Genomic DNA, 27,416 nt, shown 5'->3' on the forward strand with positions numbered 1-27,416 from the left:
CCCGTTTTGTTTTTTACTTATGTGCAGTGTGCATAGAAATTTGTTCATAGTTTTTTTTAACTATAGTCCGGCCCTCCAACAGTCTGAGGGACAGTGAACTGGCCCCCTGTTTAAAAAGTTTGAGGACCCCTGTAGTAACTTGAGGAAGTTATGAAATATTAAGAATTAGATAAAATTGGAATATGAGGCAATTCTATCCCTTAATCTAATTTTTTGATGAACTGCAGAAGACAACTACACTTACGTTGGTCTCCACAAGCCTCAGGAACATCATTGTGCTTCATAGTCTCTGTTCTGTCTTTAGGTAGCATAGGCAGAAAGGAAATTTATTCCTTATTAAGTAAATTAACACAATATTAGCATTACATTTACAAAACTGTATAGTAGATAAAACAGCTGTGCTTATTTGAGAACATTATAATTTAAAGACATGTATTATTAAATATATGACAATCATGTTAAATACATTTTAAGGAGTTCTGAGAAATTCATGTACATCTTGGACATCCTTAACATAGGGAAATGCTGTTATCAGGATAAAATATATATATTTTCAGTGTTATTATAAGGTATAAGTTTAGTATGTAATATTTATTTTTATTTATATGTAATAGATGTACATACTTTTGAGGTACATGCAATGATTTAACAATATAATTCATAAAAATTAAATTGATGTATTGGGATATCTCACTTAACTCTTTTTCTATATGCTAGAAGTATTTGAATCATTTTCTTGTAGTTATTTTGAAATATACAAGAGATTACTGTAAACAGTAGACACCGTACTGATTTATCAAACACACTAGGTATTCTTCTATCAAACTATGCGTTTGTACTCACTAATCAACCTCTTTTTATCTCTTCTCTTTCCTCCTACCCTTCCTGGCCTCTGATAACCACCAGTGTACTCTCTGCTTTCATGAGATCCACTTTTTTAGTGCCCACATACGAATGAGAACCTCTGATATTTGTCTTTCTGTGCTTGGTTTATTTCACTTAACACAGTGACCTCCTATTCCATAAATGTGCTGCAAATGATAAGATTGCATTATTTTTTATGACTGAATAATATTCCATTATTTATATGGTATATTATCTGTTTGGAATATGAAAGTGTCAATGGCATTTGATAATAAGAGGTCTCATAGAAACTGGTGTATATCATGTAGAAATTACATTAAAATGTATAATTTTTCCATATTTTTGAAAATAGTGGTTTAGTAACATTCCAAAACCAGTAGACTATTCAATAAATGATGAGGGTAAGAAGAAATTCCACATTTGTTGGACTCCAAATCCGACTTTATACTCTGTAGTGCATGTACCAGTTTATGTACCAGTTTATGTTATATTTTCCTAAAATTCATGGCTACTTCTTCTTTTAGGAAATATGCATTGTAGCCACAAAAGAGCCTTAGGATTATTGGAGAGGAATATTAAATAACATAATGATTGTATGTGAATGTGGATAAATCTACACACACTTTAGAGAAATAAGCACTTTTTAATTTTAATTTCTGTTTTTCACTTTAAAGAGTAGAAAACTACTCTTTCATTCTCTGGGTAAACATTTATATTATAGTTAATTTAAAATTTTCATTACCTTCATAAGTATATGAATTAATGTGCACTGTGATCCTAGACTGGAAATGCTGCTTATGTGTGATGAAATCAAGTATGAGTAGTTGTATGTTATATTTATTTCTTATTTTGAATATATGGAATCTTTATGCCCATTCACTGTGTTCCATTTCAAGTTCACGTAGTGAAATAGGCTTCAAACCAAAGAAAAAATTGGCAAACATATAAAAAATAGCTTTATGAGAAAATATCAGGGGAAAAATGAACAAAAAATTTTGTCTTGAGAAACTCATTTTCATATTATCTAAAATGTTACTGTTGTTTATCTAATAGTATTGTAACTCTAGTCACCATGTTTTAAAATCAGATACAATGCACGGTATTTTGCTATGTAAAATGTCCTCCCCGTGTATAATGTGCACCCACGTTTTTGGCCCACTCTTTCAGGAAAGCACCCCTAATAAAAGGGTTAGCTCTTGTTGGGGAGAGAGACACGCCTGGGGAGTGCTAACGCTCCCTGCTAAATGCACAGATGGCACCATCTTCCCACAGCTGCAGCCACCTGCTCTGGAAGGCTGCCACTTCCTCTCTCCCAGGAGCCCTTTCCTCCCCACCAGGTCAGGGGCCACAGTGGAGAACAGGAACTTCTGAGGCTGCTGGCCTGGCAAGCAGCCATGTTGGTCTGGGGAACTGTGTGAGGCTCCTCCACGTAGCTAGGCCTTGGGGCCTCACTCTTGTCTCACACAGCTACGGCCCACACCCCAGTCCCACCCCTTGCCCAGTCACCTGATTGTATTGCAGTACTTAGAGAGGCCCCTCCAATCTACTCCCACTAAATCCTGGGTCCTCTCGTACTGAAACCCCATGTGCCCAGTGGGCCCAGGTAGGAGGGTGCAGCAGCCCCAGGAGGCCCACTGGGTTCCTAAACCTCCTGAGACATACCACCCATGAATAATACACATCCTTATCTTTCCCTCAAAAATTTGGGCAAAAAGTGTATATATAATGCAAAATATGGTATATTTTCTGTAAGTTCTTTTCACTACTGCTGAAAAAATGTTTTTACCAATTACATTTAGATTTTTTTTGGCGTATTTCCATTTTGGTGTAATTATCCTAAACTCTTTACTTTTTGACCTTCTTAAGGGAACAACAACTTTTTTTTAATTAATAGACTATTTTTAGACCACTGTTAACAGAAAATTTTAAGAGAAAATCCACGGAATTAGCATATACTTCTTTTTTTGCCGCTGCTCCTGTGTACCCAGCCACGATTTGCCCTGTTATTAACATCTTGCCATAGTGTGGTACAGTTATTACAATTGACAAGCCAAAACTGAGACATTATTATTAACTGAAGTCTATAATTTATATTAGGATTCGTTCTTTGGCTTGTACATTCCATCCATTCTTGCAGTATACGACATGTATCCATAATTACGTTATCATATTGATAGATTCATCGCCCTAACAGTCCTATTTTCTACCCCCTTTTCTTCCTCCCAAGCACCCTTGTAACCAAAAATCATTTATCATCCCTACATATAACAATTTTGCCTTTTTCAGAATATCATATAGTTGGAGACACATAGTACACAGCCTTTTCAGAATGGTTTTTTTAAGAATTGAACAATGTATATTTAAGGTTTCTCTCTGGCTTTTAGTGACATGTTAGTCTATTTCTTTTTATCACTGAATAATTATCTTACTGTGTGGATACACCACACTTTATCCACCTGTTGGAGAATATCATCTTTATTCCCAAGTTTGGAAAATTATTACTAAAGCTGCCATAAACATTTTATGTTCTGGCTTTCATGTAGGTATGAAAGTTTTTAACTCATTTATGTAAATAGAGAATGCCATGGGTGCAAGAAGACTGCCATCTACAAACCAAGAGAGAGCCCTGAAAAGATCCTTTCTCATAGCCCTCGAAAGGAATCAACCTTCCACAACCTTCCACCAGGAGTGTGTGACAAAACATTTCTGTTATTAAAATCAAATCACTTTGTAAAACTGTGTTATGGCAACCCTAAGAAACTGTGTAATACAGACATGCTATCAATTTGTGTGTTTATTTGCCATCAGTTTATTTTCTGTGATATGTCCAGGTCTTTTGTCTATTTTTAAATTGGGTTGTTTTCTAATGATTGAATAATGTAAGTGCTTGTTCTATATTTTGACTACGAGTTTATTATCAGGTATGTGTTTTACAAGTATTTCCTTCCCATTTATTTCATTCTTTTAAAGGTGTTTTCCCTGGAGTTGATGTTTTTCATGTTAATGAAGTCCAGCTGATCAGTTTTGTTCTTACATGGGTCTGCTTTTGGTATTATATTTTAAAAATCATTGTCAATCCCAAGGTCACCTTGATTTTCTCCTGTGTTATATCCCTAGGAGTTATATAGTTTTGTCTTTGATGAATTTTGAGTTAATTTTTATGAAAGGTTTATGATCTGAACTACATGATTGTTATTTTTATTTATTTATTTATTTTCCCTTGTGGGTACCTAGTTGTTCCAGCAATTTTTGTTAAAAAAGACTAAATTTTTTCTATTGAATTGCCTATGCTCTTTCGTCAAAGATCAATTGGCTATGTGGGTTTATTGGGGGGCTCTTTTTGTTTCTTTTCCATTGGTCAATTTGTCTGTTTTTTCACCAGAACCATACTGTCTTGATTATAGTTTTACGGAAACTTCAGGTTAAATAGTATCAGTCTTCCAATTTTTTTCTTTTCCTTCAGTATTTTGGGCCTTTCATTTTTGTATAAACTTTAGAATGAGTTCATCAGTATCTATAAAATAACTTACTGTGATTTTGATTGGGATTGCTTTGAAACTATAAATCAAGTTGGGAAGTTCTTACTTATTAACAATCATTGAATCTCCCTACTCAAGTACATGGACTAACTCTTCATTTACTTAAATCTTCTTTGATTTCTTTCATCAGAGTTTTGGTTGTTCTATAGATCGTGAACATATTTTGCTAGTTTTTTAACAGGCTATTTCAATCTTTTTGGTCTTTTATACAATGAAAAGAAATATTGACATAAGTCTTAGCTATACCCCCAATAATTGTCCAATAATAAATTATTATAGTGGGTTATGGATTGCTGTTATCACTATTTTAAAGTATCATTTAAACTAGGAAAGCTTGGAATTATTTCATTAGAAAAAAGTTATATAGAACTTAGTTTTATAATTTTCACTCACATTACTATCTCTCCATTATGTTCAGTACCCCCGAGAAGAAAAGACTAAGAAAATCGGTGTTGAATAGACATGTCGTAGTTTAGGATGACACGTGATTATAAAAAGAATGGGAACATTATATGGACAGTTATAAACATCATTGTAATACCATTTTATATTCTATAAAAGTAGCATGTTTAAACAGCTATAAGGCCATGCACGGTTTAGTCATGGAAAATGCTGATACGTTTATTATTTATTTCAAAGAAAAAACTTGATTTTTAAAGAGATTCCCATTAAATATTAAGTTAAATATTAAATGCCTGAAAAAGGCGTTATTCAGTTTCCAGGAAGGTTCTTAGTTATTGAGCTATTAGTCAGAGCAAAATATTCTGTAAAATTTTATTTCAGATTACTGACCTGACTGTTGAAGGTGTTCCTGTAAAGAAAGAAACTTTCTAAATTGTTCTTTATTCCTTTTTTACTTTTTTCCTTCTCTAGAGCCTTTTTGATCTGCAAGCTTTGAAGTTTGGTGTATTATTTAAGGGATTTTATGTTTTAGCTTCTACGAAACCTAGTATTCTCTACAGGTACACAAAAGAGTTATATTTGTGTATTTTAATTGCTTAAAATTTGTATTAAGACCAAGTATTATCTGCAAGTATTTAAAATATTTATAAGTTTTATAGAAGGGAAATACATCTAAGAAATTCCCTATAAAACAGCCATAGTTACGTAATTGCTAGTTGTTCCTAAGAATAAGAAATAAGAATATTATAATGTAAGAATTGAGTCTAGTATTCTAGAAATGTCTTAGAAAGGTGAATAGTCAAAATCACTTACTAGCTAATTGGTGTTAACCATTTCATAATGCAGTATAAATTGAGATGGAGAATTAAGTGGGAATGGAAACATGGAATGGTTTTATTTTTCTTAAGTTTATAATTGGTCAAATCATTCATTTTTTTTTTTTTTTTTTTTTTTTACTTACCTGAAAAATATGTCATAGGTTTCTGAGCACTTCAGTTTAATCTGAGTTTAAAACTAATAAAGTCAGTTTAATTATCTAATTTGTTTGAATTTTGACTTCATACATGTCAATTTAAAACTTAACTTCTCTTTTATTCAATGGTACTTAGAAGTTTTTAGGAAATGGGAAAGTGGAAAGGGTTTACAATCTAGTCATTCTCTCTGCTCAGCCCGGTAAGTGGGGAGTAATTGGCTCTTTCACTGGTATCCTTGTTTCTTCTCCCTGGTGCTGACGCACGAAGGGCAGAGATGCAAAGGGAAAGAGCTGTCTTCAGTGGCACCTTCGTCATTCCCTTTTTTCTGTTTCTGTTCTATCGCCCCACGTTGACTAGTTTTCCTGCCTTCCTTGGGGACAAAGAGACACATAATAGTTCTCTGCTGTGACATGTGGATAAAACCCTTTGTGGGAAGGGTATTTGGGGTAGGTTTAGAGTGTCACACCATTCACTTCTGGATTGTTCACTACTATTTCTCAGTTTCTATCTCTACCTTAAACCCACAGCTATTGGGCTCCTGGGGTCTCCATTGACTGGAGGCTCAAGTTCAGCTATTTTTACAGTCAGGACCCTCTTTGCTCTCTGTTCTAACTTCCAAGCCTTTTCTTCCTCTCCTCACATAGGTGGAGGGAAGTGAGCATGAGATGATAAACAAGTCTAAGACCTAGGCAGAGGTTCAGTTGACAGATGAAATACTACTCTTCCCTCTTGCTCATCTTTTGGACAAATTCTGGCTTGATTTGGACTCTTGGCAACAGTATTGTCCAAGTACATTTAGCCAGTGAACACCAGATGGATGATTGATAATTGACTCTTTTCATGATGGAGGGAGGGAGAAGGCTCTTCTGGGATAAAAAGGCATGGAAAAAAGAAAAGATGTTTTAAGTTATGGAGGATTAGTTGGCTTTTGCTTGTTTAAGACTTGTCTTCTGAATGTGAATTACTTGATTGATGCCTTTTTATTTTTAGTCTTGAGTTGCTAATCTCCAGGCAATGGGAAAACTGTCACCTGAAATCCTGTTGTATAAATTTTTCCAGTCTTGCCTAGTAGTTTATTCTTTCTAGCTGCAATGAAGTCTCTTCCATTACAGCAGCTGGAGTGATCTTTCTAAACAGGTTGTATCACTTGTGCAGTCAAACTACTGTAGCAGCTTTTTGTACCTGTTAAAAAAACCTGAAGTCCTCCACGGCCTGACCCAGGTTAACTTTTTATCACATGTTGCAGCCTCGGGGCTTTGCAGGCCCTCTGCACCTGCGTGTGGTGTTCTCCCCATACAGTCAGCTCACTTCATGTCAGTTGTCATCCGCATGATGCTGCTTCCGGGTGTTTCCAGAGTGTTAACATAGTGTGTTTGTCACTCTCTTCCCATAATTTGCTTTATTTTTATTTCATAGACTAATCATTTTTCATATTTTATATATTTAATGGATTTTGTCTCTTTAATTGACATAGTTTTCAGGACGGCATGTCACAGACTCTTGTTCAGTGCTTTACCCAATGCCTAAAATGGGATCTGACCTCATAGGAGACAGGGAGTTTTTGTTGTCATTAAGCAAATGAATGAATGCTAGTTTTCAGACTCAAAACTTTAGCAAATATGTGACTTATCACACATTAAATATTAGAGTATATTTTTTATTCTATTGCTCTTTTTATTATTTTATTATTATTTCTAATTGCATATTCCTTTATTTCCTCAGTTGAATCATCCACACCACTAGTTTTTCTTCAATGCTATCATTAGAATGATTTTTATAAAATGCTTCTCTGAACTCTGTTCAAGGGGGGAAAACACCCCCAAGTTCCTTCTCATAATCGGGGCATGTGTGCCTATTCACCTTCTCTTAACAACCCTTACCTGTGCTCTGTGGTGGTCACTTCCTTTCATGGCAGTACTCTGAGTTCCCTTTTTTCCACTTCTGTTTGTATTTTTTTTTAATGTGTGAATATTTAAAACATAACTCCTATCATGAAAAGACGCTAGAAAAAAATATTTACATTAAAAGGGTTGGGAAACAACTGTATAGTTGCATTACATGCTATTATTTCATGTGTATAAGCAAACCCAGTTCCTCACTGTGTATCTTTAATTTGTGGCACAAGTTCACATGTCATTTTCTTTTTTGATGCGTATATAAAATCTTGAGGAGTACCACATATTCTATTTTGTAATAGCTGTTTGTAATACCATGAATTTATTTTAAAGGTGAGGCTACTCTACATGCTGCAATTTAAGGATTCTTTTTAAATGACATTTACATATGAATGTATATTTTATCTTTTATCTGCAGAAAACTAAACTTAAAGGAGTAGAGACAATGATTTATAAAAGTAGTATTTACATTAACTTTTCAAAAAATGTGATCCCTTGCTAGATTCTTCAGATTTAGGTTGTTTACTATGGTATGGATGATAGGAAACACCGACAAAGGAAATGACATCATTTTTTTTTTAAAGTGGAGCCAAATGTTTTCCGTATCTGGCTCTGTTCCAAGTAAGTGCAGTGTCAGAAAAGAGGCCAGTGACTTTTTGAGAAATGCAAACTTTAGGAGAATGTAGCAGAACTCAAAACTTACACTTAACATTTTTGTATCTAAAATAATACAGAAATATATACCTTTCTGATATTAATCTCTTTTAAGAGACATGGCTAAGTAAAATTAATATTGTGAAGTTATGTAGCTGTAAACAAAGGTAATCACCCATAAAGAACTTTTAGTAGTTTGCAATATCTGTCTTGAACAATATGCTGTTACTGATAATAACAGGCCAGGAATTATACCGTGTGCCTACATGTGTTACTTCATTTAGCCATTGGAACATCCACGTATATTTATGGCTGTTCTTCATTCCATGGGAGAATAAGCAGATGCTCAGTGTTACATACATGTACATAATTTAGAAGAACTACTTCTGCATGTTACTGGGTTTCTTGGGTATCATTTATCGAAGTTCTCTTAAACTTTGCGTGAGATACTATAGAATCTTTTGAAACCTTCAGAAAATCTTAGGGTCCATTTCCACTACAGAAATGTATGAGTAGACTCATGTATAACATGTCATTATTTTAGTATATAATTTTGCAGAATTCCCTAAGTTCAAAATGTCTGGACCCTCGCTTGGGCTTGTCTATGTCTTTTTTAATGAGAAGCCTGGAAAACGTTGAACTTCTTTCTCCTCCTGTACCACCTTTGTCACTTAAAGGAAATGATGTGTTTTTAAACTATGCTTTTCTTGAGAAAGAATTTAAGAAAGCTGAAAGGGAATTGTTGACTATCTCTAACTCCACTGAGTATACGCCAAAGTAAATAAATTCTGCTATTTATTTAACAGTGAGATTTAGAAAAGTTGGACATATGGGACACTTTTTAATGGTCAGGTTTGTTGGACTTTGTCACAAAGCACTCTCGATCTGCTTCAGAAAGAAAACTAAATGTGAATAACTTGAAATAATGTGAACAGTTACCTCTTCAGAGTAGCATAGTAACTGTGTCTAGAGATAGATTAGGAAGATACACCTTTCACCCTGATTGTTTTGATGATTTTTACCAGAGAATAATTTTTGAATTTGATCTTCTGATTTCATCAAAGATGAATCACAAAGATAAAACATAGAAAGGCTGTTATAGTAAAAGTAGAATGTGGTAATCATTTTCTGTACTAATGAAATCAGATTATCTTGGTTGATGCATTGTTTGTATGTATTTAGATTCTAACTCAGTTTTACTTTTCATAAGGACTGTATTTAGATTCTAACCTAGTTTTACTTTTGAGAAGGAAAGTTGTCCCGTTGAAGACCAGTTATTTCACAGTTTTTAAAAATATATAAAGTAATTCTAAATTTCAGGATGCCTTTTCATTATTTCTTTTTTAGGTATTTTCATGTTGCTTATGCTTAAATTTTGATATCTCACCTATTTTGTTTTGTTTTTTCCCCTTGAATTGTTACCTGAAACAAAAGCATTAAATTAGCTGAACAGAGTAAAGAATCTTGTGTATGTTTGCCTGATTTTAGGTGAATTACTCTAGGAATAATGTTATAAATTACTAGAAAATGTTTAAGTTTTATTTTTAAAATATGTGTTTTAACATTTGGTTCATAGTTACGTTGTGAACTGAATAACTGTATTTCTACCTCTCCTGCAATCATTCTTAACATTCGATTTTTTAAGTGAATGAAGCCCATCTTTGTAGGCCTCTTGTGACTGAATGATGTATTGTTTCAATGTGGCACAATTTTCAGACAGCCACTTTTGTTCTTATATTTTCATTTTCTATAGTACTTTTCATCCCTGTATATACGTACAGGAGTCACTTCACCCACCACCGAATTGCAGCCACTTCTGAGGTGGAACGCAGCAACTGTTTAACAGCGCACTTTCCCCTAGGTGCTGACAGCTGCAGAAGAACTTGTACATGGTCCTGTACAGAAGGTATTTCTCCACTGTGCCATCTGCAGAGTGACACTGACTAGGAGTACTACATAGACTGTAAGTTTCTTGTGTACCTGCCCTAGACTGGAAAACCCAGTAAGAGAAAAAATAGCAAATAACAGGAAGCCTCATTTAAAAATGTACTGTGGTCAGTTAAACGTAGTGCTGTGCTGTTTTCCCTGGCTCTAAATTTTATTTTAAAGTCATCTAATATGTGATTGGTACCAAATTAAATAACAGATGGATGTGCTACTTGGAAATTAATTTATTCTGAAAGCAAATAAAACTAAAATGCTTTTTTAGATTCTTCTTCACTTTTAATGAAACCTACAATAATACAATTGTTTTAAAATATTTTCACATAACCAAACCAATATTATAAGATTTCAGAGCCAAGTTCTCAAAATAGCAAATAAACTTGTAATTCAACAGGAACGTTTTAGTTAACTTTCTTGTGGTGTTTTATGTCTTGGTTTTAATTCTTCCTTTTAGTAAGAGTTTGGCAGCAGAGGCTGTTTTGATGAGTCTTATTTTGATTCTTTGGTTTAGAAATACTAAGTTTGATTTCTTACACGTTTGGAAACAAAATATGAGAGAGAAGAAATAGTAAACATCTGAACATCTAATTTATATATTTGCAGTCTCTCTCACCCATGCATTTATTTATAAGGTCTTCTTTTATGAAAGGAATTTTATAACAATGCTATCTTTAATAATAGTTTGGCATATTTATGCTTTATAAAATAGGAAAATAACATTAGAAACAACTGTGTATATTGTTACACAATCTTTTATGGATTGCTATATTTTATTTATTTTATTTTAATTTTTTTAAGTCAATGGCATGACTTATCTTTTTCTTTGTTGGTGCGTCTATCGATAATTCTATGTAAAGAAATTAGGGTTTCTTGATCATCACAAAGTCTTAATCATATGAAATACAGTTCCATTTGATTTAGGTTACTTTAAATTATGTGTCATGAGTTAAATGACATTTGTGCCCAGATTTATGATCTATGTATGTAGATTCTCAGTGAAAGCATATGCAATTAACTTCTGGCTACTTGTAAAATGAGGTGGATGGAAGAAGATCATTTCTTGTTTACCTCAGGGGTAAAATTCTATATTTTTAGAATTGTACCTTACATTATATAACTAAGATTTTTTTTGGTACAAGTGACTTTGTTCAAATTAGAATATTATTTGTGTTAACTAAATTCTGAGTTACAATGTTTAAGAGTTAGAAGAGGAGGTTGGATTTCCTACAGAGGTTTGCAACTATCTCTCATTTTATAGTGGAGATCCCTCTACTGTTGTGAAATATAATTTTATGAGAATAAATGTAGCACATACTTAATACCTTATTTATCATGGAAGTATTGAATAAATAAGAATAAACTAGGATTTATTTATGTTCAAAATGGAAATTTACTTAAATATTACTAAAAAACCTCACATTTTTAGTGAGGTCTTTCCCTTTTTACTAAAAGGAATAAATTGAATACTTCATTTAATAGTCAAAATAATAAAGAAGTAAACATGAATATTTTAAAATACGTGCTTTATGCATAATATAGTGTACTTAATATCTCTAGCCAAGAGGGTAATTTTATCAACATATGAAATATCTGAATTGCTATAATTGGTTCTTTTGCATTTTCTACAGTGTAATTGTAAGTATTACTTAATTCCATTTTATTGACTAAAGTAATCTTGATATGACAGAAGAGATTATATGTTTCATATATGATTTTAAGTTTTGGTAAAAAGGCACAAACTATACCTGATATTATGTATCTATCAGTATATATTTTTAAAATATACACATTATTTGTTATATTTTACACCTTTTATGGATGATGTAAATTGAATAACTTATTAGATTGAATTTTTCACCATGTGAATTTTATATCCCTAGTGTATGGGATTTGGAATGGGGAATTAGCTGGAAACATTATATACTTCTGTATTATTTGAATTTAATGAAATGTACTGTTTGTATAAACAAAAATCAACCGTGTTTCAGTTAAATTATATAATTGGAGCATTTGTTTATTTACAGATTATTCCCATTTCATAAAATTGTCACTAGTTGGTCGCTTTCCAAGGGCCTTTCCTTCCTCTGTTCTCTGGCCAGAAATGTTGTCAGAATAATTTTAACTAGTATTCACTTAAAATTTTTGGAATTCAGAAGCAATTAAACCTCGAAGAAAGCCTTTACTTTTCAATTTTCTCCATTATAACTTCCTATTTGGAATAGGACAGGAAAGCAAATACAAAAAATAATGAAATTTTAAGTATTACATGTATTTCCCCTAGCAAGAATGTCCTGGCAATATTTAGCTTTTCATTAGAGGCTTTAAAAACAAGTATTAGGACCAGCTGCAGAAATAATGAAATTGGTGAAATGAAATGTATAAGGCAGTATATTTTTGAGTGTAGATTTCATTAACTTAGCTAATTTTAAAGAACATACATTTTTAGTTTCAAGCCATGGTTTTAATTCTCAGATGTTCTGTTTTACAAAATATTCTTGTAAATTACAAATGTATTTTTTTTATTTTTATTTTTTAATTTTTTTTATGCCCTTCTTTTTTTTTTTTTTTATTGTTGGGGATTCATTGAGGGTATAATAAGCCAGGTTACACTGATTGCAATTGTTAGATAAAGTCCCTCTTGCAATCATGTCTACAAATGTATTTTTATATCCATCCCAAACAGACTTTTAAAAGTTATTTGTACTATAAGATTTATCTGAACAAAATCTTTTGATGTATCAGAGAGACGAAACACCTTCAGATGTTTTACTGTGAGAAATAGGGAGATGATTTTCCAATGTAAGATTAGGTGAACTATTCTTTTCATCCTACTTCGTTAATATTTGAGTTACTTCATTTGATAAAGCTTAGTATTTCATACATCATTTTTATCATCCAAAGTTTAATTTGTATTCATAGAATAATATATGTAATTTAAATGATTTAGAACTAAATGTGAAATTTTTTTCTTTGCTGTCAGGCAGATCAACAGAGATAAAATATGCATATAAGTATGTCTTTGTTTTTTATATATCATATTTATACTTATTTTTATGATTTCTGCAGTCATTTTTCAATATAAATTGAATTAGTTGAAAATTTAGAAGTTTAAGTTTGCATAAAGAAATATTGATGCTGCAACCCTTATTACCTTTAATATCAAGTTAACAAAGTTAAAGGAAGTTAAAAATTTCCTTTTATTCTTAAATTTCTATATGTCTTGTGATAAATGTGTGTGTGTACATATATATGTATATTGTCTTTCTAATGTATTTTCTCAAGTGTGGTCTGGAAAGCTGAGTGCCACTTTGTAGTTATTTAATCAAGTGTAAATTGCTTAACAACATTCAGTCTTTTTTCTATCTGTTAACTGAAAATTATTTTACCTACCTCACAGGGTTGTTGTGAGGGGAAAAAAAAAACCAATAAAACCTATGTGAAAGAGTGCTCACCATATAGTGGATGTGCAATGTATGACACACGATGCTACCAAACCGTCAGGGGTTCCCATTGTCCTCAAAATAAATCCTGATTCCTGTCACGGCATGTGGTCTGGCTCCTTATGTCTTCAGCCTCACTTCTTTCCTTGTAAACTGCCTGAATTGATTTGTTGACCCTGAAATCTTTGCAGTTCCTGGAATATATCATGCTTCCTTTGGTTCTGTGTGTGACTACAACGTTCTTTGGAACGACTCACATTCTCCTGTCCTTGCTATAACTCAGCGCCATACTCAAGCCTCACTTTAGATTTCTCCTTCCCTAAGATGTCTCCTTTCACAACTTCTTAACTGTGTGTATTTTGTTAGGCGATCCTTCCGTATGATCCTGTAGGCTGTGCTTACTCCTCTTCTAGCAATTATTGCATGAAATTCAGCTGTCGTTGCACTTGTCTGTTTCCTCTACTAGATGCAAACTTACAAGATAGAGTCTCCCTCCCAACCCCGTATTGACAGAATTAAATCAGGAAATGAGTGAACACTTTATAAATAGATGTGAGTTCCCCCTAAACAAGTCCACAACATAAGTAATTATATGATTTTCACTCCTTAGAAAAAGCAATTTTGATTATTCTGTTTATAAAATGGATTTCAGGCCCCACAATAATATCTAAATTATGGCTATATAATTGATCTACTTTGCCCACCATTTATCACCATAATGGGTTCAATTAAAGGAGATGGATTCACTTAGGGTGCAAATAGAAAGTTATTTTTTGGTCACACTATGCATAAATTCTATTACGACTATTGCTTTTTCTTCACCTTGATGAAACGCTGTTCGAATATTTTTATCTCGTCTCTGTTCTTCCTCTTGCCGTTCTACTTGCTCTTGTTCTTCTCAACCATCTCTCTTTTCTTTCGCTCTTTTCTTTCGCTCTTTCATTCCTTTCTTCACTCTCTTACGTTTTAAAATATATTTAATTTTCAGGTGATAAAAATCAGTCTAATTAAAATTCCGAACTCTCACCCAGTGTAAATTTTTTTTTTCTATATCAACCTTGCTCAAAGCGGTTTTGAAAACTTGAATGGGGATGTAATAAGATGGTCAGCTAGCAGTCTTCAGCATTATTTTTTTTTTTACTATTTTTTAACTTTCTCGAACTGTGCTACTTCTGAGTCTTCCGAAGCTGGTGTTAGGATAAGGAAGAACTAATTGGTAGTAAAGATATGGTAGAAATCTAAATGGATTTTTCACTGGCTTTTTTGGGCTGATCAAACACTTGCAGTATTTGGAGATAATCTAGCTGTACTTCCTGGATGTGGTTAATACACTTGGTGTGGTTTTTGACTACCCTCAGCAATCTCTGACTTTCTTGCCCGCCTCCAGGGTCTTTATTCTGGAGTTACTGTATTCTTTTTATAGTCCTGTAGGTCAGTTCTTTTAAAAGTGATTCAGTTCTCTGTCCTTTCCCAGAGATCTTCATCTGACTTATGGGAAAATATATTTCTTTACTCCACCAAATGAAGGAAATGCCAGCCATTTCTAAGATAACTTCCCTGATTGAGGGCATCTTGCCTTTTTGTCTTTAGAATTAATTTTAGACCAGGCCCATATTGTAGTACATAGACCACATTCTGAGTGTGTCACTGTGATATTACTTCCTTTAATCTATAATCTCCCTTCTCTCAATATATATATGCTTTATATTTTGATGGCAGTGGTGGACTAAACACTGCCTGAGCAGTTTTTGGCTTTAATCATCTTTTTTTTTTTTTTAAATTGTTGGGGATTCATTGAGGAGTCAAAGAACCAGGTTACACTAATTGCAGTTGTCAGGCAAAGTACCTCTTATACATGTGTTCCTCCCACAAGAAGTGTGCCAAACGCCATGATCCCTCCCCAATCCCTCTCCCTTCTTCCCTCTCTGGCAACCCGCATTCCCCCAACCCCCCCATGTCATCAACTGTCCTCAGATCAAAATTGAGTACATTGGATTCTTGCTTCTCCATTCTTGTGATGCTTTACTAAGAAGAATGTGTTCCACCTCCATCCAAGTTAGTGCATTTGGCTTTAATCTTTACAAGTGTTGCATAAAGGATATGTTGCCTCATTTCTAATACTTGGAAACTGTTGTTCTCAGCTTTCAGGTTTTAGCAGAAACTGAGACAACAGCAGAATTCTTCATGTTAATATCCTGTTCTACCACCATTCTCCTGCATTGAGGCCATAATGATCAGCTTATTTTCCCATGAATGTCCATCCATTTCTATAATTCCATGCCTGGTTTTTTTGTTATTCTGTCATGTTCAATGTCTTTTTTTTTTTTCTTTTTTTTTTAAGAGATGGAGTCTTACTTTGTCGCCCTCGGTAGAGTGCTGTGGCGTCACAGCTCACAGCAACCTCCAGCTCTTGGGCTTAGGCGATTCTCTTGCCTCAGCCTCCCAAGTAGCTGGGACTACAGGCGCCCGCTACAACGCTTGGCTATTTTTTTGCTGCAGTTTGGCCAGGGCTGGGTTCGAACCTGCCACCCTTGGTATATGGGGCCGGCGCCCTACCCACTGAGCTACAGGTGCCACCCTTCAATGTCTTTTCTACCTTTTCCTTCCCTAGAATCCTACCCAGTTTCAGTGTTCAAATTGGGTAAAGTCTTCATTGGTCTTGCCAGAATATTCATTCTCATTAATACTTTAAAATGTTATTATATTATCCATAAATATGTCTCTCTCTGGCCAGAGTGTGAAGATTCTAGAGACAGGTACTGACTTATTTATCGATGAATCTCTCATTGCTTAGTCCTCATTATGTGTTCAGTTCATTATTTGCTGAATTAATGAATCTCTTCTGAACACTCACATTGAATTTATACAATTCTTGTTATTAGTACTTATGATCTCTTTATTTTTCTCTTTGTTTTTTTTTCAACAGATACTTTAGGGTATAAGAATTAATTTTTATGTCCATGATTATCATTTTTTAACCCAATGATATTCATCCTTTCTTTGGCAAGTTTATTTTAAATTATAGTTTTGGCTCAATTGATTTTCTCCCATTTTTCTTTGCATTTCTTTTTATTTTTTTAATTTCAGTTGATGGAGTTAACTATGATAAATAAGGATAACCAGGTATTCCAAGAAGCTTCAAGTTGCAAGTAATAAATAAATAAATTTAATTAAAGTATTGCATTTTTTCATTATAAGAATTTTTTTTAACTTCAGTGTTTTAGACTTATCACTCAGTATGATCAGAAAGGGTGAAAAACCAAGCTATTGGTCAATAAGAGGATTGTTTATTTATGAAAGAATATGAAAGAATTTCCTGTAATGAAATTAAATTGTACTTATATTTGTTGAGAATAAAATGCTGTTTTTAATCAGACTTTATTGTATTGTTATTTTCAGTTATTAAATAAGGTGATACAGTGTGGAATGCAGCACTGAATCTCTGACATTCCTCAATAGGATAATGTAATGCATTCGTTATTACTGAAATTTAAACAAAGGCTTCTTTAACACATATGATCAGGGAGTTATGTTAAAATTAGACAATGAAGAAATCAAAATGGTATTTTAAGAAGAGCTAATTGAAAAATTTCTTTTTTTTTTGAAAAATTTCTTTTGTATCTAACTTTTTTTCTGCAAAGTTCCAAATGGTATCAAATAGTATACTAAGAAGGTAAAAGAGAAAAATATTTGTATCTTCAAATCACATTGTGAAAGTTGGAAAGACAATAAATCACTCTACAAAAAATAGCCCAATGATCTTTTCTGTTCCTTATTTCCACGTTGTTGGATTTATAAAGTTTTTTAACGAGATTTTTTTTTTATCTTACTTACCAACTTTCACCAATATGACTGATAACAATTTTAATACTTAATTTTGATAATTTTATCTATCATATTAATACTGGCTTAGGAATCTTGGTGAATGAACATTTTAACTTTTGCATTATCTAAAATGGTAAGTGTGACAGATCTCAGATCGGCTGAGTAAGATACCAGAAATCATAGTATGCATGATTACTTGTGTGCATTCATACTTCTTATTTCCATAAACTTTTATATTTTCATAAGAAGAAGCAAATTATAAAATATGGCCTAATGATTCTCAGTTTTAGATATCAAGAAACACTTTATTCTTGTGATTTTTTTTTTTTTTGCTCCCCAATCACTACAATAATTCAAACATTCTGTTTGGTTTACAACATTAGTAAAATCAGTTATTTTTACATTTTTCACTTAGTTTAGCCTGACTATTGCTTTAGGATGGAAGTTTGAGATGAGGAAGAACAAAATTCTGTTTTTCTAAGTTTTTGTGGCCATAGTTGGGAAAACTAAAATGCAGCCAAGTTTTGGGGACATGTCCAGGTATGTGACAGTTATCAAATAGGAGAAGTAAGACTTAGAAATGTAGTTTCCTAAAGTAAACCAACTGAAAAGTATTTTTCTTATAGGTATTTGTGATTCCATTTCTTTCCTTTTAAAGAGCTCATTCTGTATTTGAATTGTGATATCATATGTAGGACTCTTATTTAGAAAACCTCTTTTAGTGGGTCAAGTAAAATGTTAAAAGTTTCATCAGCAATGAACTCTAAAATTCTTGAAATGCCTGGTTCTTCATCTTTTACTTAATCCTAGGTAGCATTTCTATACAAAATACCTTACTCATGTTACATGGAAAAGTACAAATAATAAGAAATTGGCAATCAATTAATTGCGTGTGTGCTTCTCTCTGAAACTTCAACTTTCCGTTCTTAGACTGCACTGCAAGGTAAGACAGATTCAGCACGTCTGAAGCTAAACCAAAATCACCATTTCTCCAGTCTCATTTTGCCTCCCAGCCCCAATCAATTATTCTTGTTAAGGGCTTCACCATGTACTTTGTGACCCATGGTGAAAATAACATGACTCTTTCCACTTCTTTGACTTAAATGTCACTCTGTTTTTTCTGGAACCTAATTATTTTGTCCTTAAGATTATCCCTTTATTCTAGCTCTATTGATAAAACTCTGGTTCATTACTTAAGTGGTAAATTCTTAAAATTAGAGTTGTGTACTAGTTTCATCTTTCTGTTACATTGTATTTTCCTTGAGGATGGAAAACGCATTATTATTCACCTTTGTGCTTTCCACAGAGAGTAGTCTCATGAATCATTTTAAGTTCACTGAACTGATTGTGAAGTAGTTGATTTCTGGTATTTTAAGTCTTAAAAATATGGAATGGATTACTGAAAGTCAGATCAGTGCTGTAATTTATAATTAATCACATATTATTCCAACTTGATGATACTCTTATTAATGTTAACACCACCAGAAACATGCCTTTAATGAATTCTGAATACTAATCTATTCAGAACACTTGGTTTGGTACTAATGTGAAAACAAATTTTGCCAACAGTATGTCAATGTATGTTGGTTTGTAGGCTCTGGCTGCAATTTATAAACTAAGTATAGTTTCTCTCTCTCTCTCTCTCTCTGTGAGTTTTTGTTCTTTTTTTTTTTTTTTAATATTTATTTTTGTTTTGAGATCGAGTCTTATTCTCTGTGTCCCAGGCTAGAGTGCAATGGCATTATCATAGTTCACTACAACCTCAACCTCCTAGGCTCAGTCTAGCCTCCTGACTAGCTGAGACTATAGACACTCACCTAGTTTTTTATATGTTCTCATTTAAAAAATATGGTTACATGCTACTTTGAGAAAATAATTTTGGCAGAAGTCATCTAATTTATTGAATCTTTTTTCTTTTTTCTTTTTTTTACACTAGTCACTTTCTAGATATTTTACTAGAATACTAACTGGGGACAAACTTGTTTTGAGATATTACAAAAGACTTAAACCCAACTACTAGTTCTAATGTCGACCTGATTTATCCCAGTAAAAGAATACAGTGGCCCCCTAAGAGGAATATGTCTGCTGCCCACTATTTTAGTGCTTCCTGTGCAAGAACTTTGTAGACTTATTTTTCCCCTTTGCTTCTTATATAGTCTTTAAAGATAATCACTTGTTTCTGTAAATTTTCACTATGAAAGTTTTGTCATTCAGACCAGATTGAATTTGAATACCTGCATTTGCTTATTCTTGCTGTTAACTGTGTTTAGTAAAATTACATGAATGAATGTCTGTAGTGTTATATACAAATAAGATAATGTTTTAAATCCAGTCTCTTAAATTATTCTTTTCAATCTATAATTTTGAATTTTTCTTCCTGCTTCTCTCTTCTTTCTTTCAGTATGTGTGTGTTTATAACTCACTGTCATCTGTCTATGAATACTCATGTATACAGAGGAGCTCTTAATTTTATGAATTCAATTTTTGTATTCCAATGTCTCAGTTGTTTCTTTGGAAAATATAAATTTCAAGTCAGTTTAATTTTATTTTGCCTTATTTAAAAACAAAATCTGAATGTGTATATATTTTATTAGCTGTGTTTTAGATTTGTCTATATTTATATTAATGTTAGTATATGTCAATTTCATATTTTATGATATCTACCATTTGTGTGGCATTTAGTAAACTTAAGTAATTTACATTCTGTTGTTTGTATAATATGCTGTTATTCTCATTCCTTCATTCAGTGTTCATTTAGTGCTATTATATGTCTGGCATTGCCCTAAATGCTGGAGATGCATGTTCCCTCATGAAGCTTATATTCTTATAAGGAAGAGGGAGAAACAACATACAACACTAATGAATAATCAGTTTTAGATGGGTATAAATGCTATGTAAGACATATGGGCATGGTTTGAAATACAAAATATGGTGGTGAGGGAAGCATCTTCAAGGAAGGAAGATTTGAGTGGAGCTCTAAAAGATTAGGAGAAAGAAAATCACATCCTGTACTTCAGGATAGTAAAGCCAGAGGTCCTTGGATTAAAATGAGGTTGGCATGCTCACAGGACAGAAAGAAATGCTGCTTGGGTTTAGTATTCGTAAGGGAGAAAGGGTGCGTGGCAGGAGATGAGGGGTTTGAGATAATGAAGGGGACAGACCAATGGGCCATAGCAAGGCGTTAGAATTTTATTGTAGTTATAATATGAAGACATTGGGTGATTGGGTATTATGAACTGATTAGGACTGAGGAAATCATTCTACCTGCTGTCTGGAAGTTGAAACAGGGAAAGAGATAAGGGGCAAGAGAGGTAATTACTACAACATTATTTCAGTAATCCCAGTGAGAAATTATAGTGCAGTATCTTGGTGTAGGTATTTTAGTAGTAGAAATAATGAGAGATAAGATGTTTTGGAGGAGCATTGTTAGAATTGGTGAGAGGATTTGAAATGGGGTAATCAACAATATCATATGTAATTAAACATTAAATATTCTTTGAAATTATAATTAATGGACATGTCTTTTCCATGGTAACTGTACCTTATTTACCTTTGTTTTTGAATATTTATGTTTCTCTTCATCTTTGCTAAAATAAATGACACTAATTTTGTCACTTTCTCACCTCACTGCCATTGAATATAATAATGATATATGATGACTTGCCAATTTGAAAGGTAGGAAATTGTATCTTGCTCTTATACTTCACTTGCCTTGACTATTAGCTAGACTCAAATTTCAGTGTATGTATTACCAATTCTATTTTTTAAATTGTAGATCATTTCTAGTCTTGATTATTTTGGGATATTGATACTTGTCTTACTCATTTGAAAGGTTATTTAATTTACTAAGATGAACTAAAAGTTCTGTCATGTTTTGGCCTTGAGACTTTCTGATTCCATCTTACGTCGTTTCCCCTTCCCTTTATGGCCAATACCAAGAGTGTCCAACCTGCAGCCAGCAGGCTACATGCACATTATTAGAGGATTGTGGTGTCCTATATCATGAAAAATACCGACAGACCTTTTCTTTTTCTCATCAGCCTTTGTTAGTGTTTGTGTGCTTTGATGTGTGGCCCAAGACAACTCTTACTCTTCCAGTGTGTGGCATAAAAGAAAAAGGTTGGACACCCTTGTGACAACTTGGCCACTGAAAACAAGCAACCTTAGTTTTGCCTTATGGCCTTTGCTTTTGGTATTTCCTCTTCTGGATCTTTCTTCTTCCAAATTTTCGTTCACAGCTCTGAGAGAACTCTCACCATTTATGCTCCAGTCAGGTGGCACCTCCTTGTAGGAGCTATTCCCAACCTCCTAAAATCCCTTCTCACCTCTTTTCACTTTGTATCATTATAGTTGTTGCCATCTCTGATTTTCTTCTCTCTCTGCCTGAAACTCCTCGATTTTCATAATCTCATGATACTTATCATCAATGACTGAAGTTTTATTACTTATTTATTACCTAATGCACATCCTCTCCAGTAAGTAAGAAAGCATTATGAGGCCAGGTTCTATTCTGATTTGTTTACTCCTGACTATCTGGGGCTAGAATAATGTGGGGCATATGGCAGGTAATTAGTATGTATTCTGGAGTGGATGATATAAAGATATTAACCATTTGTCCCTTAACTTGTGGTTTTTCTCCCTTTTTTGCCATTTACTTTCATCATTGCTTTTGGCATTTTTTATATGTAGAATTTTACATTTTCGTAGAGTCAAATCAATGAAGCTTTTCTGTAATAGGGCTTTTTCATTATTTTTCAAAGGAAAAAAATTCATTTCAGATCTTCCATTTACCGATACTCTAAAGTGTTTCTGAATTCAAAATTATCATTTATTTTCATAAATTACGGAAAGTATTTGGAGATAAAAATAGCTCTTAGAAATGGATTTCTATGTTTTCTCTAGTCTTTTTTGCATATTTATTTTTAAAATATATAGTGAATATGCTGTCATAGAGCATTTTATCTTTTTTCACTTATTATTTTACCATATATTTAGATAATACATATTCTTCATTCTTTACAAGCATGATTTTTAAAAATTTCTACAGATTATCTCATCTTTGGCATTTGTTATAATATGTTTAGCTATCTGTTATTACACAATTGTTTCAGTATTTTTTGTTAATATAAATAATACAGTGTATACTATTGTGTGTAAGTTATTGTGTTCATTTATAATAGGTCCATTAGGACATATTTTTGAATACAAAGTTGTGGATTTACTGGGTCATAGAGTTAGGCACAGTATTTTCAGACATTGAACATTCATTGCCAAATTAGTTACAGAAAATTTTAATTGGTTTACACTCCTAGTAGTAGTGTATGTGTGTGTTTATTTCTTATCAAATATCCCAATTCCTAATATCATGTGCTTTTAAAAACTTGGCTCATTCATTTTCACTTGTCTCCCCTTTCCATAAAAATGTTATGAAAATCTACTAGGGTGTATGTACAAGGATAAAAAATACAGGATTCTTAATCTTGGGAAACATTGTGAGAGGAAAGTTAGTTTTCCTAGTAGGAAGATGAAGAAACAGAAGAAAATAACTTCAGAGAAGGGTTTCATCATGAATACAGGTAGCGTACCAAGGCATAAAAATGGTTGAATATCTGAATAATTGAGATTATTGCAAATAGATTAGAATGGTGAAAGTCAGATCATGTCAAGGAAGAAGTAATAAATACATATTTCAAACTGTGTTCTGCTTTCTTCTAATAATGTTCTTTCTGGACTTATCATCAACAGATTCACATTTTAAAAAGTTCAGTCTAATGGCAACAGGTTGGACTCTACTGAAAGCAGAGTGGTAAATGGAAGTGATAAATACTGAAGCTGGTGAATATCACCAAAAAAGAAATTTAAGTACCTCCTGAACAAGGGCTACAAATAGTGATAGAAATAGAGGAAAGAATGTATATTTTAAAATACTAAATGAATAGACTTACCAAAGCCATATTCACTAGTTGAATGTAATAGAGGAGGACAAAGTCAAGACAGCTTCTATCATCAATTTGGGGTTGAAGCAGATGTTTTCTTGGCTTTATTTCAGACATGATAACTCTGATTTCATTTGAAACATGATTATTATAGGCTGGATGGCTGACCGTCAGTAACACGAAAATTTGAATAGAAGAATCAATGTCAGGATCACAGACATGTTGTTGGAAACCAAAGTTATGTATTACAAAGCTGGGCAAGAAGAAATAGACATTCTAATAAAGTTTCTGAATGATGTAGCATGAATAATGATCTAAAAAACATTTTATTTAGCAATATTTGGAAAATAAAGAATTTTATAAGAAGTTTTAGACATAATGTTTAAATTTGTTGGAAGTAGTTTCTTAGCAAATGTGTGCCATCCATCCATAAGATATGGCTGTCAATCTGAAATGTGCTCTGCCCTCAGAAAGGTATAAAAGGGTTGGACGTGTCTTGGAAAGGTGACTTCACAGTATCTGCCTGTTAACTTACTCACATTAGTAAGTAAGCCTATGTAGCTACCACCACAGTCAAGAATTCTTTTTTATGCCAGACATTCTCTTGTGCCCTTACCAGACCATCCTCCCCTTCTAGTCTCACTCCAGCATCCCTTTCACCCTCTCATGCCACAGGCAATCACTTTGGATTTGACTTAAGTTTTTGGAGTTTTGTTTAAGTGGAAGCATACGTCATGTAGCCTTGTGTCTGCTTCCTTTTGCTCTGTGTAATGTTTCTGAGATTTCATCCTGATTTTCCAGGTGTACTTTATCCCTTTTTATTGTTGAGGAATGATCACTGTCCAGGTATTTACGTAGTTTCTTCACCCTTTCATCTATTAATGGACATTTAAGTGGTTTTCAATTTTTGACGGAGGAGTGACATTGCTGTGAAGATTTAACTATAAGTCTTTGTACAGAGTTATGCTTTATTTCTCCTGAATAAATACTTAGGAGTAGAATATGTGGATCATATGGGATATTCAGCTTTATGAAAAGCTGTCAGACTGTTCAGGGATTGTGCCATTTTACATCCCTACCACCGATTTCATGAGCATTCCTGTTGGTCCACGTTCTCATAACTACCATACTTTGGGGTGTCAGTCTTTTCAAAAATTTAGCCAGTGTGGTTTGTGTGTAGTTGAGTCTCACTGTGGTTTGAATTATTATTACTGAATTTTCATGTGCTTGTAGAACACTCTTTTATTTTCTTTTGTCAGCTGTTGAATCTTGTGCCCATTTTTATTGGGTTGTTTGTTTTCTAATCAGTTATGAGAGTGCTATGGATCTGTAAGAGGACCAAAGATCTGTGATCCTTTTTAAGTTAATGTTGCATGTAGTGTAAAGTCAAATTTGATAAATAAATATGTTTAATTAAGAGGTCTGAAATTATCTTCCCGTATTTGATAGGCTCTGGGTAGATAGGAAGGAGTAGATTGACGTTTTATTCTCAAATTAGATTTGATTTGTAATGTATATGAAATACTATTCTAGCTTCTATACCGATGTGACAGATGAAAAGATGTTTTGTGTAAAATAATGAATTTTCTGTAAGTAGTGGTTTAGGTGGAGATTGCTAAGATTCTGTCTGGAATGAAATCCTAAATACTAATGCCTTGTTAGAATACTTATTGCATAAAGAATATTGAATAAACGTTAGTGGTGATTGTTGTTTTTGCTAATGTTATTATTACTATAATTTTAGGAATTATAGGAAGTTTGCAAAAGGATGATATTTAGATAAAATAGGTTTAGATTCTATTATTTATATACTTAATCCTTCACATAGTTGTCATACACTGCATGTTATTTTTTTTCTTCCCTCCTGTCCCCATCTCTTATACAAATAAGGAAACTTCATTGTTAATGGGTTCCAGTAAATACCAGGAAGCAGATTTTAAAAATCCTTTTAGTCATCTGTTTTAATTTCATGGATAGTTCATGAGTTATACAGTTGTAGAATAAACACTGCAAGTACCTTTTTACATGCTCTACTAGTCTTCCCCCAGAGGTAGCTATTTGCAGGTTTGATCTGTTTACTTTCAGACAATTTTCTAAACATTTATATTGACATATACATACACACATACAAATAAACATATGTATATATATTTGTAGATTTTTTTTTTGTATAGGCCTAAATGAACATATTATGGTTGCTTTTTTATCCTAACAGAATGTCTGATTAATCCATGCTGATACCTTATTCGTTCATTGTGTAGTATTTAATTGAATGAATATATCACATATTTTTTAAGCGTGCAGATGGCAGACAAGGGCAAGGCCAAGTGTGGCTGACAGAATCAGCTGGTAATGATAAAATGAGATGCTTCTTGATTCAGTGTCATTACTTCAGACAGTGAAAGGAAGAGATGCTGAAAGGTCTCACACCTCCAGGTCCTTCTCCCACACTCTCAGAGCACAACATGGTAACAGAAGTGTCTGGAGGACTGCAGTTGGAGTTTTGGGATACTCCGCTGCTGAGGAGCCAGTTCTAGACTACAACTAAATGTTTTTATAGTCTGCAGCTATATCTTGAGAGGTTGAAGGTGAGGCAGAGTCAGACAAGAAGCTGCAGACCTCCTTAGAACTTGGGAGACCATGAAAAACCATCTCATGAAAGTGTTTCATTTTTTTCCTGTCCCAGTAGGATCGCACAGCACTCTGCTAGGCTGCAGCCTCAGCAATAGAGTATTCTGTACTTGTGTCCTTACTGTCACTGTGAGCCGTAAACCTTCAGAAGTTGGTTAACGTGATTTTCTTTCAGATTGAAGAACTCATTTTAGCATTTCTTGTTGGACAGAAATGCTAAAATAACATCAATAACAGGTTTGTTATTGATGAAATTCCTCAGCTTTTGTTTGTCTGGAAAAGTCTTTATTTCTCCTTCATATCTGAAAGATATCTTTGGAGGATAAAATAATCTAGGGTTAAGGTTTTCTCTTTTAGCACTTTGAATATGTCATGCCCCTCACTATTGGCCTGTTAGGTTTCCCCTGAGAAATCTGCTGCCAGACCTACTCGAGCACCTTTATATGTTTTTTTTTTTTTTCTTTTTTCTTTTTTCCTGCTTCCCTTAGGACTTTGTCCATGCTTCCCTTAGGACTTTTTACTTTACCTTTGGGAGCTTTATTATTAAATGCCTTGTTTAGGTGAAATTTGCTTGGTGTTCTATAATCTTGTTGTATCTGAATATTGGTATCTTTCAACGTTCAATATTGGGATGTTCTCTGTTGTTATTTTTTTGAATAAACTTTCTACATACTCTCTCTCTCTACCTCCTCTTTACAGCCAATAACTCTTAGATTTTCTTTTTTAAGGCTATTTTCTAGATCTTGCAGGCATGCTTCATTCTTCTTTATTCTTTTTTATTTTTTATTTTGTGACTGTATGTTCAAATAGCTTGTCTTCTAGCTCACTGATTCTCTCTTCTACTTGGTCAGTTGTGCTATTGAGAGAATCTGGTGCATTTCTCAGTTAAGAATCGAATCCTTAAGCTCATAATCTGTTTGATTCTTTTCTTTTTATTTTCGTCTCTGTTACATTTCTCTGACAGACTTTTGAATTCCTTGTCTATGTTACTTAAAGTTCATTGAGCTTCTTCAGGACAGCTATTTGAGTTCTTCTCTGAAAAAATCTCCTGTCTCCATCACTCAGGGATTGATCACTGGTACCTTATTTAGTTTGTTTTGGGAGGTCTTGTCTTCCTGAACATTGTTGATGCTTGTAGATGTTTGTTGAAGTCTGTGCACTTAAGTGTTTATTTTGACCTTCACAGTATGGGCTTGTTTGAACTCGTCTTTCTTTAAAAGGCTTTGCAGATACTCAAATGCAATTGAGTCTAGTGGTCTATGTCTCCAGTCACTGCAGCATATCAGAATTGGGTGGTGCCCCTCACCCTGTA

General features: G+C 33.4%; 1 protein-coding gene across 5 annotated transcripts in view; it reads left to right on the forward strand.

Moving 5' to 3' along the window:
• NOVA1 (NOVA alternative splicing regulator 1) overlaps nt 1–27,416 on the forward strand; it is a 145,615-nt gene that overhangs the window by 36,442 nt on the left and 81,757 nt on the right. Inside the window, exon 1 of one of the 5 annotated variants that reach the window (XM_053595371.1) lies at nt 10,190–10,291. The exons of the other annotated variants lie outside the window; for them this stretch is intronic. The gene's annotated coding sequence lies outside the window, so the exon portion shown is untranslated. Of the gene's footprint in view, nt 1–10,189; nt 10,292–27,416 lie in introns of those variants that run through there. 5 annotated transcript variants of the gene reach the window in all.

Source organism: Nycticebus coucang, chromosome 6 (genome assembly GCF_027406575.1).
Source record: "Nycticebus coucang isolate mNycCou1 chromosome 6, mNycCou1.pri, whole genome shotgun sequence".
NCBI classification, from domain to species: domain Eukaryota; kingdom Metazoa; phylum Chordata; class Mammalia; order Primates; family Lorisidae; genus Nycticebus; species Nycticebus coucang.